Here is a 7,772-nt window from a genome sequence, read left to right as displayed (position 1 = left end):
TCAATACTCCGGTATCACAGCGCACAGCTCACAGGATCGCGCTGTCTCCTGTCACGGCCGCTCCAGACCCGTCGCCATCTTCCTCATATTAACTTCTTACCAAAGAAAATGGAAAGATTTTACCTGCTAATTGTCCTGTATTTAGGCGCTGTGATTTGCTTATGTGGGCTACCAGTGCTTTCATAGTGAAACTTTTTGGTCAACTTTCAGTGTCCTCGAAATGTGCCGAAGCACTTAAGGAGACTTAGACGGTACAGAAGAGGAAGGAGACACCCTCCTCAGACATGTGCCTACAGGATGGATATTACTTTTGCATGGAGAAGAGGTTAAAATGTTGACCTATTGCAAAATCATATTTTCAAAGTCTGGAACAAGAATGTCCTCTTCAATTTGGAAATACATTGAGGATGATAATGAAGAAAAGAGTACAGCAAAACAGAATTTATTTGCTCTTTCTCCAAAACTGTTTGATGATCTTTAAAGAGGCCATAGGAGCCTAGAAAAGGACGGACTGACTGCACCTCAGCTATTACATGGAGGTTGTGATACAAATTCATATTAGAAAAGGATTTAGCTCATGAGGAAATTACAGCTTAAATTCATTCTCCAAAACAAAAAGGACACTTTTCTAAAAAAAATAAGCTGCTTTAAAGCTCAAAAAAAAAAAAAAAAAAAAAAAAAAAAAAAAAAAAACACCACAAAAGGGCAACAAGACTTTCTCAATTTCTTTACTAAATCAGTAACTTATTTGTAATCCAATTTAAGATTTCACAAATTAAAATTATCTCTGTGATTTAAATCCATTAACTTATAATGCCACCCAATGTGCTTCAAAGTGTATTAAAATGATGGCCATTTGAGTAGCTCATATGAAAAGGTATAGATAAAAAGGACCTAACTGAGAAACAGCTGATCTATCAAAACAAGCTTTTAGGTACAAAATGGATGGGTATTTTTGGAAAGCTGGAAACTAATTCTTGCAAGTCTAAAAATTTGCTCTTGCTAGTGTATTAAGGTTCTCCAGAGATACAGATCCAATATGCGATCTATATCTACTCGTATATTTATCTATGTATCTTTGTATCTATTGATCTATAGAGAAATGTATTTGAAGGAATTGGCAGTACTGGGGACTGCAAGTCTGAGATCTGCAGGGCAGGCCAGCCGACTGGAAGTTCAAGGAAGAGTAGATGTTGCAGACTTGAGTCCAAATCTGCAGAGCAGACAAAGCAGGCTGAATACTCTGGTGGGGTTTCTATGTTGCAGTCTGAAGGCAGAATTCCTTCTTTTCTGGGAAATCTTTGTCTGCTCTTAAGGCCTTCAACTGGTTGAATGAGGCCCATCCACATTTTGAAGAGTAATCTGCTTTTCTTAAAGTCTACAGATTGTAGATGTTAATCACATCTAAAAAATACCTTCACGGCACATCTGGACTGGTGTTTGACCGGACACTGAGCACCATAGCCTAACCAAGTTGACACATAAGATTCACTGTCACCACCAGTAAGTATCCCATGCTGAGATGCTTTTGTTGAGAGTATATTTAGCTCAATGCCATCACCTTGGACTGGCAGTAGGCATCGGTGTACTGTGAGCTTGATAAGAGGAGAGCTGTAAGTCAAAGTGAATTTTACATTTGACTATATTGAGTTTTACTACTACATACAGGAAAATTTTTTCTTTTCCTGTACATTTATGTATCTTAAAAATACACCATAATATAGCCTAAAAATTTTAAGTATCTAATTAAGAGTTAAAATATATTGCTATATCAGAGGACAGAAACATTATAAAAATATTATGTTTTCTCATATATATGTTTAATTAATACTGCTACTAATTACTACTACTTGCCACTATAAACCAACCGTACTATTCTTTTGCTTAAATAATAGCAATTGTTTAATAAAAAACAAGTAATATAGAATAATATATAATTTCAAACAAATATCTATTCTTATATTTGCATGTTAAAGTAATAGCACATGTGTATAAGTATTTATTATATATTATGTTACTATGGGTTGTTGTTGGTTTTAGTCTTAAATGGCCATGTCCCAGGTTGATTCTCTAAATAGTTGGTCACTCTGCCTGAGGCTGTAACACATGCTGATCCAAGGCTCAGAGCAGAGTGGAGGTGACCAGAGAATGGATCTGGAGAGGCAAACGAGAGCCCTTGCGGGTGCTGGCTACCCATTGGTGGTATTCTCTCAGGGGTCCAAGACCACCAAGAACACAGTGAGGTTGACAGTCCTGCAGTGCCTGGGAGATGGAGAGTGCTGATTTCCACAAAGGAACCAGGGTTTTCTTAAGGCTGCTTCCTAATCTCCTTTCAAGAAATGGTGGCACTGCTGGTGTCGCAAACAGTGTCAACCAAGTGTGAGTGTTCACTCACATGCCTGTGGTCAAAAGTGTGCAATAGGCCTATGGTACAATGTCCTCATCTGTAAAATGAGGAAAGCAAAGCGCAGATTCATGGTGGGACTAAAGATAAAAGATATGAAAGTACCTTGAAAAACTTAGTGATTAAATAATTTCTTGGCATCTCTCCCCACTGCCATTCAGGCCGCTGGAGACTTCCAAACAATAATAGTTTTCTAAAGTTGGATATTTGATTCTAACCAAGCAGTGATAACCACCATAATAATGATGGCTGACTGTGTGCCAGAATCTGTGGGAAGTGCTTTTACATGAGTTGTCTTATTTAATCCTCAGAACAACCTTAGGAAGTAAGACTATTGGTATATTTCTCAGATAAGGAAAATAAGGCTTAAAGCATTAAATAACTTGGCCCAGGTTCCTACAACGAGTAAGTAATAGATCTGGGATTTGAACCCAGGCAGTCTGACTCAGCCCACAGTTTTGACCACTAAGCATTCTACTTGCTAATCACAGCACTTTGTAAAACCAAGATAACAACCAGGTGACTGTTCCCTGTAGGGAGGGAGACTTTTGATACAATATTGCAGAATGGTGATGAGAAATGTGTACAGCAGGGAATATTAAACTCCATCAAGATTCATGCTTTGAGCCTCCCATCTGTATCAATGCAGAGTAATCATGGATTTTAAAAAATTACCATGCTCAAAAAAAGGGATAACATCTCTGTGGGCTAGAAACACGAAACTGAGAGCAGAACCAAAGCTACCAGCCTGCTGGATTGTGGTCTGGAAGCAGCTAAAGGAGGCAGGGAGCTTGTTTCCACAAAATGACTAGAACTCCAAATGCCTCGTGCAAGGCAGGGGAACAGGGCAGGGGATGGAGTGTGGCTCCCCCTTTATAGAGAGGGTGAAAAATGTTTCTATCACCCACTGCCTACACTTAAGATACTATATCTGTTAAGTTGAAGGAAAGAAAATACAGCCTTGCAGCCAGGATCTGGCCATTTTATCAAATGGCTCAGTAACCAGAACTGCAATATCCTCAGTTCTCTCCTTAGGATGAACTCTGGAAACCCTCTCTAAGACATGGTTCTGACCCGGATACCCTAAGGGGACAGATTAAGACAGCAGCGCACCCCACCCCCACCCCAGAAAGGGGAATGGTGAGTACAGAGTCACTGCAACTGCACCAAAATGAAACAAAACAAAAATAAACTAACTCTTGTGGAGCTCACACCTAATCAAAACAATCAACAATTGAGAGGTGAAATCACTTAAGACAAAATGTAAAGAACGGCGCACTGAAAATGATTTTAAAACTTACTATGCTGAATATCTTCTAAGAGTTAAGGGAAGGAGTAACAGGGATTTAAAAAGAAAGATAAATGAAGGACTCGGACCAGGCAGAAATAAAAAAAGAATGGATGGTATGAAAAAGAAGCATTCAGAAATCTTGGATGAAACAGATAAAGCAGCTAATCACTGAAATTTACAAAGCTCAATAGATGGGATAAACTCTAGATGGGATGGTTAAAGAGCGAATTGATGAATGGGAAGATTATCATGGAGGACTTCATCCAGAATACATCACAAAGTGATAAATTTTCCAAATGGCCGACAGCACAAGAACGTGTTTGACATTACTCTCAGATTGCATTTTTTAAAAAAGGCTAGAAGTTTTAAACAGTTACACTTGTAAGTCAGTTCTGAAGCAAAATGAAACAAATGTTGAAAATATGGGGACATGCAAAGTTGCCATGTATAAAAGCTAACTAAAGTGTAATATTAGTTGGGGTTCTCCAGAGAAACAGAACTAATATGATGTATAGATACATATATATATATATATGTATACGTATATATATACATATATATAAAGAGATTTATTACAAGGAATTGGCTCACTTGATTATGGGGGCTGACAAGTCCCAAGATATGCAGGGTGAGTTGGCAAGCTGGAGACCCAGGAGAGCTGATGTCCCAGTTTGAAGGCAGTCAGGCAGGAGGAATTCTCTTTTACTTGGGGAAGGGTCCGTTTTTTTTCTAGTAGAGGCTTCGACTGATTGGATGAGGCCCACCCACACCAGGGAAGGCAATCCACTTTACTTTGTCTACCAATTTAAATGTTAATCACATCCAAAACATCCAGAATAATGTTTGACCAAATATCTGGGCACCCCATGGTCCAGTCAAGTTACACATAAAATTAACCATCACATCTGTCCTTGTGAAACTTAACAAGCACAGCCCCTGGGTCAGCAAGGGAAATAAAGGGAGGAAGTGCCCCATCTTCTCAGTGGGAGAGGAGAACGGATCTTGGGACGAGGGTATCTAAGTGCAGTTGGTGGGATTCTGGGTGCTATAATAGAACACACTTGTGCTCTGAAGCCAGAGAGACCTGGGTAAGACTCTTTCTCTATTAGCTGTGTGGACTTGGATACGTTACTTAATTCCTCTGAGCCTCAGTTTCCTCATCTCTTAAAAGAGAATAATAGTACCTACCTTAAAGGAATATTGAGAGGATTTAAAAAGATGATACACGAGATCCTTAGCAAAATACCTGACCTACGATAGTTCTCCAATGGTCAGCACTGGGATGTGGGCAGCTGACCCACTGCTGGTGAAAACTAGACCCCTCATCCTCACAATCAGGGAGGACTGTGCAAAGGAGTGAGCCAGGACATGAGATTGGACAGACTTGGGTCTAAATCCTGCTGTGCCTCCTACATAACCAGCTGTGAGAGCTTGGGTTCCTCCTTCACACTTTCTGACTTTCTGAGAAGTGTCACACTTCTCATTTATAAAAGGAGCATCTACCTCTAAAGCAGTGTTTCTGAACCAAGGGAGACATTTGGCAATGTCTGGGGACATTTTTGGCTGTCACTGCTGGGTTGGGGGTGCTATGGGCATCCAGTGGATAGAGGCCAGGGGTGCAGCTAAACATCCTACATTGCACAGGGTAGTCCCTGCAACAAAGAATTATCTGGCCCAACATGTCAATTGTGCTGAAGTTGAGAAACCCTGGGATAGGAATGACGTGGTGTTTATAAAAGGCTTGGCTTAAGAGAGAAAAATAAAAGCTACGATCATCATCATCATCACCACATGAAGGTCATCAGATAGACAGTGGGTGGGTTTTTTCTCTTCTCCCCGCTTCTTTCACCCTATGGCTTGGTACTAGCAAGGGGAGAAAGTGTGACTGCCCCGCTGGCAGCATTCCCTTTGCCCAGAGCCTAGGAGGGAGGGGACCCACTTGTGGCCTCACATAAAGATAGTCTGCCAGTTGCAGGTTCAACATGCCAAGTTCTGGAATGCGGCTTCCGGGCAGTGGCATCTGGAATGCTTTCTGAACACTTTCTGGCTCTCTCCGCAGACTCAGCCTCCTGCAGCTCCTCGGCTGACTTGGCAGGAGCCTCAGGCTGGGCCCAGGAGGCTGCAGCCAACCCACCCCCCAATGGGGCTCCTCACATCCACCCCACCTCCGGAGCGGCTCGTGGGATTTAGCTCAGCCCTGGGTCATGACCCTCCCACAGATATAACTTCTGTAACATTTACGAAGCCTTTCCTTTACAATTATTTCTGTGCTCGTTCTGTGTGCAAGCACTGGAGCAGGAGGAGACAGCTGGGCATAAAAGGTGAGGGGACAGACAAGAAACGACCAGTCCCCCTGCTCGAGCTCTCTCTCTGTGCTGTCTCTCTAGACTTGAGTCTTCCTCTGGCCTGTTACTGATGACCGCTGTCCTGAAGTTTCCCAGGACGGAAGACCTTGCTCCCTGACTCTGCAGGGGAGGCATGGGGCAGAGACCCAATCACACTGACCCAGAAGAAAAATCAAACAAGCCCAGTGTTCTCCACCAACGTGCATGTGCTAGCTCCAGCTTTTCTCAGAGCCCTTCCTGTTCAGCCCAGTGTTCACAGCCCAGTCCTCAGCTGGATTTAAAAGGTAGGGACAACAGACCACACTCAAATCCCTCAAACGGAGCATAGCTGCTTTTCATTTGTTTAGCTACAGCAGAGAAAAGTCTGGTTGCAAAACTTTCCCCGGGGCTGCAGAAGATTTCTCCTTTGAAGCAGTTCCCAGCAATAATACTGTAATCGAAACAAAGCCCATTCTTCTTCCGCAGAGCATATCTTCTCCTCGGGAACTGCAACTTGAGTTGGCAAGGACAGAGCAAGGTTTCCTGCCCAGAACAGGCTTCCCTTGCCTGAGATGGGTCGAACTTTTTTTTTTTTTTCCCACAAGAGACCCATAAACACATAGATACCAAAGAGTTAATTTGCTTTTTTTAAACCTCCTTTCCAATGCCCACTCTCATTCCTGCATAAAATCCCCATGTCCAGACATCAAATCAGTAAGCCCTGTTGCCTGTCAGAGAATACAATGTCAGGCCATTAGTATGTTAATAAGTCCGGAGGGCGACAGGTGGCCTACTAGACAGCTCAATTAAGCTGCTCATTAAACACACGCTAACGAACAGCCAAGGCAGGGCCTGAACAGCACCATTCTGTAATGACATGATGTCAGAGTGAACAAATGAGGAAAAATAACAAAAACATTACAGCAGGGACAGACGCCACTAATAAGGACCCCTCGCACGACATCAGCCCGCAAATCAATGAGTCACAGGGATCAAAAAACTCGACCCAACATTCTCAGGAGATTGAATGCAGCAAGATTTTTTTGGTCACTACTTAAAAAAAAAAAAAATGCCCAATCCCAAACCTAAGATTATTGCAAAATATCACAAATTGACTGCTAAAAAAATTTTAAAGGAGCAAAGTTTATTTGACACAGAGCTAATCACAAAGTCTGGGAAATTTGTATTGTTGGTTTTGAATGAAAATCATTATTTAATAGGATCATCATTTACATTTGATTGGCATCTTTATTTATTTATTTCTTTTTTTAGTCCACAGGTTCGAATCATTTGCCTGCTCTGCTACTTAGCCAGTTTAAGGGCACCCTGAATATAAAAGAGCATGGAGCCAAATTTCTTGGATGAAGATTCTCCTTTTTATTTTAAGAGAAGGGACTCCCAGCAGCTGCTAGAGGTTTCTCTCATTTTGAAGTAAGGGGCTTCCTGAAGAATAAAAAATCACACCTCCACCAGGCACAGCTCTGACACTGGAGACACATATTGCTAAACTAATAGGCTGGCTGGCCATTAGGAGGTCATGACCTTGGCTCTTATCTTTTGTCAAGTTAACAGCTGACACCTCCTCTGTGTGTAGACTTTCTTCCAGGCCTAGCAGAGGATGGAGAGCTGAAGCTTTGCTGTCGTGGAGGTGCAGCAGAGCTCTTGGAAGCATGGTTCTCGCCATGTTTGTTGAGCTTCCTCTGTGCAAATCTATTGTCACAAATCTATGACTGGGCCAGGTAAGGCTCTCACC

Source organism: Galeopterus variegatus, unplaced genomic scaffold (assembly GCF_000696425.1).
Source record: "Galeopterus variegatus unplaced genomic scaffold, G_variegatus-3.0.2 Scaffold294, whole genome shotgun sequence".
Taxonomy (NCBI): domain Eukaryota; kingdom Metazoa; phylum Chordata; class Mammalia; order Dermoptera; family Cynocephalidae; genus Galeopterus; species Galeopterus variegatus.
Note: the sequence above shows the minus strand (reverse complement) of the source record.